Raw genomic sequence first — 6,000 nt, 5'->3', positions numbered from 1 at the left:
TAAAAATTATGTTACATCCTATTGTTATTCTCTTTGCTTTAATAGTGGTAATGTTAATTGTAATGTGTTTCATGTGTTGCTGGATGAAAAGAATGTATTCAAGGTTAAAACCACAAGCTCATATTCTATCTCAATATATTGCCTTAAAACAATTACATAAATTGTAATGAACGTCTTCTCCCTTCCAGTGGCCACCCTCCTGGCTAACAAATATTGTTTCAGTAAAATGTGACCCATTCACCACATGTGAGGTGAAGGGTCAAAAGGGGGATAATGTAGGAATAAAATTGTAATGGTAAACCTGTAGCTTAATTCATAATTGTAATTGTAACCCTGTAGATTAATTCATAGCTTTTAATTCATACCCTTATTTGTGTCAACCTCTATATGGTTATTATTGAAATCATGTAACATTTGAACTTCTCTCAGTCATACTCCATCTTGTGAATGTAAAACCCCATTTTGACCTATGTACTCCATCTTGTGTAAAAACCCCATTTTGACCCTATGTACTCCATCTTGTGTCAAACCCTTTCTAAACCTTTAGATGAATAAGATAGTTATCTGAACAAGGTATGAATGGAGGGTGTGTGTGTGTGTGAGTCAGACCCAAACTGCCAGCTTGTCTTGATGAAGTTGTCCTGATGAAGTGTGAAGTCCATCCTAGGCTGAAGAGTGTGAACATAGCCCCAAAAAGCAAAGAAGGATCCACCCCAGAAAAACTTAATCAAACTTAATCAAAGACATCAAAGAACAAGCTGAAAGTCACGTCTGCTATTGTACCAGCAATCAAGGGTCACAGAGAAGCGACGTGACACAGCAGAACTGAAAAACCTATAAAAGACTGGGTGAGATTTCAAGGCTTTGGGGGAAAAACAGCGTTCTACACATCATCTAAAGAAGAGCGTCGGTGCGCGCCCGACAAGGACCCTGCTCTCCTCGTGCCCAGCTTCCCTGGCCAGGTAGCTGCCACGAGCCACGAACTCCAGCAACGAACCCTAGCTACGATCTCAAGCCACAATCAGGACTGGTATATATAACTATAGCTATATGTGTGTGTGTGTATAACTATAGAACGCCTTTTCTGGTCCCGATGTTTGCACAACACTATGATAGTACCCAGAAGCCCTAATCAAAATCAGAGTGTGCCAAGTGAGGCAGATAGTGTGTGTGTGTGTGTGTGTGTGTGTTCCGTGTATTAAGCAATGTGCCTACACATCTGTCACAAGTTCAGTTATTAGTACTTTAGTTTGAGCAGTTTCCCATGTCAATAAATGCAGCCAGCAGACATTTCCTGTCCTCATTGCTGCCTTTGGCAGCAGGACTCCCTAACCTTGAAAAAGTCCTGCACTAAATAAGGCACAATGCCACACACTGAATGACTTAGAGCTACTGGACTAACTACATTAGCTGCCTGTAGGGCAGGCTGTTGCCCCTGTGAACCAGACATTAGAGGAGGATTGAAACAGTGGGCTACCTATGAACGAGTAGCCCTGTTTTACAAACAGCACAGCCAAAGACAAAGTGAGACCCTCCGTACAGTCCTTAGCACAATGAGAGTCTGATCCCCGTTAGGGTTTGTGGGCACCATCGTAGCATAACTGTTAAATGACAGGGCTTGTTCTTGCCAAGAGGCAGTGTCACTAAGTGAATGGGATTTGGGGTTGCCATATTAGATAACCGGGTTCTGTCCCTGGTTAGGTAACCCCCCAGTGTGGCTATCTAACCAGGGATAGAACAGTGTGACAAGACCTCTCAACAGTTTGTAACCGTCGAATCTCAGTTGACTTTTGGGGGAAGGGCAGGGAGCCTCTCTGACCCTGGGGCTTTCTCCCTGACCTGTATCAAAGGCTTTTGCAAACAGTGGAGGTGATCCAGTTTCTCAGGAAAGGCCACCAGGAATCTCTTATAATGGGAAAGCATTAGGCATCCTAACTGTAAGGATTGCTTCCAGCTCTCCATATAATATCTACAGATATAAACATGAAGAAGTCTAAAACTTGTAAGATATCTCCCAAAACCCAGCACAGATATTACAGCAATCTTTCGTTGCTTGCCTTCTAGCTGAATGATGGCAAACCGGAAAAACGTTTATGATGATAAAACATACCATCACAGTGGGTCCTTGCTGTAGGATTGTTATATGTTCCATCACTTAGGATGTTCTATTGCCTACAATTCACTCCTATCATTCCTGCCTGTTCTAGTGGAAGGGAGACTGAGTCTACCACAGGGGTTATTTATTTCCCCAGGTGTTTTCCGAGGGGGTGATTTTGGAAGAAGGGATTTTAGCATGCAGTATGGGGGAGAAGGTGTATTCGGTGTTACTCATTTAATCTAAAACGGTGTGTGTTTATACATAATGCAGACTGTGTTGATCCCATTCCTCATAGGCTGCTCTTATCCATTGGAATAAGGAAATGCTATAGCATAGTGTGTCTATTGGCAAACTCCAATTATCTGCTTGATCACAAGAACAGTCCATGGAGCTGTTCCTGCTTTTGCACATTACTCTTTGGGGTGCTGAAATTTACACATGCTTCTGCTGACAGATTCCCTCCCCCACAAGTCCTCAGTTAATGTAATCATTTATTTGCTAATGAGAGCCAGGCCCTGGGAAAGGAGATTGCACTGATGGGGAAAAGCCAGGCCCAGGAGCAAACCTGATGTGGCTGCAGTTGTATTGCTACAACTGAATGAAGGTGGTTGCTCTGGTGCAACTAGCGCTGGATCAATAGAGCCCTGAAAATCTGCAGATATGCACTTTATATCCGTGGATGCGGATATCTGTGAACCATATTTGTGGATTGCAGATCAGATGTGGATACAATTTTTTTCATCAGCTCAGGAATCTATAGATCAGAGCTTGGTAAAGAGCCAAGCAATGAAGACAAGCACCAGCAAAGTGACTTGTTCCTTCTCCCTCTAATGTTCCCGGGCAATACAGGAAGGATGGTCAAGTCTCTGAAGCGGGGGGCTATTGTCCTTCGGCATGGGCATGTGCCACCCATCGAAGAGAAGCCCCAACGAGGTGGCATGCTTGTGTCCTGTGGCTGTTGCTTCCTCTTCTTGCACAGACAAGAACAAACGGCTGCACTGCCCTGCCCAAAGAACAGCGCCCTCTCTCCTACCAGCATTGCCCCATGGCCATATTGCAGATTGCCGAGAGAGGCCTCTGACAGAGAGATTAGAATTTGGCTTGGTCTGGTATGAAACTAGCAGTCTTTCCGAGAGTACTGAAAAGAGAAGGCAGCTACTGGGAGCAGGGATTGTATAGGAAATTGAGCCTCTAGAGAGCCCCATGGCAGGGATGTGATCAAAATCCTGTTATTTGCAGAGCTATCCCTTTGCTGGCTGTATTCCACCACCCCCAATATGTCTGAGCCCCCCTCCCCCCCCCCCAAAAAATCCCCACCCTCCTCGCCATTGTTATCATTCTAAACGGTAACAATGCCTGGGCTCGATCAGGAATTGATTCTAATATCTGCGCACCAAGAAACCCAGCAACCACGGCTGCCTTTTGGCCACCCTTGCCACTCTGCAGCTCCCCCGCAACTTTGAACCTTTGGCACGTGACCAAAATATTTTGCCTCCACGTTTCTCACACGGATGTGCAACTAATATCAATCAGGCGTCGCCATAGGAGTAATTATCTTATTTACACCGCGTTCATTTGGTTCCCCCTTCCTCCGTGTAATTGAATCTCTCGCTCCGTGGAAAGGTGGGGGGCCGGTCTTCTTGCAAACGCTGCCTGGGCCCCGCCAGCGGATCTGATCGCTCCTGGGAGGCCGGCTAATGAGCACCAAAATCCCTTTGCCCAAAAAGTGAAATCAGCGCCGGCCAGTTGCCTGCAGGCTGCTCTCCCCAGCCCATTAGCGTCCTCCGGACCGCTCCGCAGCGCAGCGCAGGGGTGATGAAATACCAAGTGACACGTGTGTGTGTGGAGGGACCGATCGCTGCCACGGCTGGAGAGAAGCTCACCTCACACACGAGAGCCCAAGTGGCCCCCATCTGCTTCGCACTTCCGACCTCCAAACCTTGCCTGGCTGTGCCGGGGAAATCCTCTGCCTGGTACAACGTGCTTACGATGTACGAACGAGAGCACGCACGTGGCTCAGCCAGGAGTAACTTTGGGGAACTGTGGCACGTTCCGAAAGACTGTCCCGCCGCTGGATTTCGGGGCGTGTTTGGAAATTTCACTTTTCCCAGCCACTCACTCTAAATAGTTCCGGGGATCAGGCAGCTGGTGGAAGTCTGGCAGCTTTTTGGAGGGGTGGTTCATTTACATGTACAGTCTATATTGTACACACAGCAGCTGGTATCAGGAATTGGGATTCGTGCTAATCGGAAGGCTCTGGAACAGGGCAGGCCATTGTTAATGAAGGGTAATCGGGAGGTATTTTTACATTTAAAAGGCCAGCTGGAAACGGTCCTCAGCCCCCGATGCTCAGCATCCCGGCCACCTTCACTTTTGGGAAGAGGGGCATAAATCGCAAAGACAGACACGAGCTATTGCCCAGCTCCGCCACCCGGAAATAAACACCTCTACAAGGAGAGAGAAATCGCTCCAGGAAAAGCTAAAGGGTCACTGGTAATCTAAATAAAGGGAATACACACTGGAGAGGGGTGATTTTCTCACGTGTGTGTATCTATACCTATGAAAGAGGATGATCACTCGGTTTAATGCCTTAAAGTCCATCCCCACCAAGAATGAACTAGTATTTTGACCGAAGAATCTCATTCTATGGACTGAAGAGAAGACAAGAACTCTCAGGACAAGACAATGACCTCCGGATACAGACTTTCTCTGAGAGCACACCGAGGAACGTGACCGCAGCGAAACATTACTTTAGATTTCGGCAACTGCCAGTTTTGGCATCTGATCAGCAGAGAGCGACTGTCCACAAGTTGGTCCAAAACGCAGAAATGTGATGCGAAAAAAAAAAAAAAAGTCTGAGTGTGAGATAGAGGGAGAAGGTTTTTAGCAGTCATTTTATTCAGATATTTTCTACTAAGAGTGTTTCAGCTTCTGCCTTGGTTTCAGAGTCAAACATGCAGGTTTCGTGTGTAAACAGAGAGAGAGAGATGGAAGTGCGTGGGTGTGTAATCTGTAGTAACATAAAATCGATTTTATTTTACCTCCCTTACTCAATGCAACAATAAAAGAGAGCGAATTTGATTGTTATCAATAGTGTATGAAACAGATCAGAGCTAAGGAGAATTGATTCACTGGAAGCCTGAATGTAACAACCTTGTGACGTTTATGCTAACGAAGAAATAAAAGCCAGGGGCATACACGGTTAAGAGAAATGGCCCAACGTGGCATTTTTTTTTTTTGGAAGGATATATATATAGCTCAAATGTTATTTAATAAGGTGACAAAAATGCCGGAGCATGTTTATAGTAGTTAATCTAATTTACAATAGTCCTGTAATAGTTTTAAGTGATACTTACAGAATCACCGAGAGCTACCAGCTAGTTCTCTAGTGTCTAGCTCCTGTTTGTTACCTGTGCTGTAAAAGAGAATCCGCTTTCTCGCTTTCCTACTTGGCTGGGCAATCTAACATCAGATGAAAAGGGAAGATAAGTACCCAGACCGCGGGGAAGGGGGAGCCCAGATCCGTTAAACACGTTAGTTGCTTCTGAAGGTATCAAAGTGCATTCAGTGGATATATTTATTTCAATACAGTCTTGAATGAGACGTATGAAAACACACACACTATAAGGGGTTCCTAAGGGTTTCTGGTGCGTGTGTGTTCGGTAAATTATGGATCCCATAAAACTGGACTTTCCATTGCCATGTGTGCCTCGGTTTTCAGACAAGCACACTAACGCAGGGGTCCCTAAGTGATGCAGCGCAGGGAAAGGAAATGTATACTTATCTCATTTAAAAACAGAGCAGATTCAGTGCAATGCCTTTAATGCTCTTGGTCCAGCCAAGGTCGGATTCTGCACTCCTTGACGACTTAAGGTGAGTATTTTGGGAGCTCACAATTTGGG

This window comes from Emydura macquarii, unplaced genomic scaffold (genome assembly GCF_026122565.2).
Source record: "Emydura macquarii macquarii isolate MOO-44397 ecotype Brisbane River unplaced genomic scaffold, CSIRO-AGI_Emac_v2 contig_1146, whole genome shotgun sequence".
NCBI lineage: Eukaryota > Metazoa > Chordata > Testudines > Chelidae > Emydura > Emydura macquarii.
The sequence above is the reverse complement of the archived record's forward strand: the minus strand, read 5'-3'. Positions refer to the sequence as shown.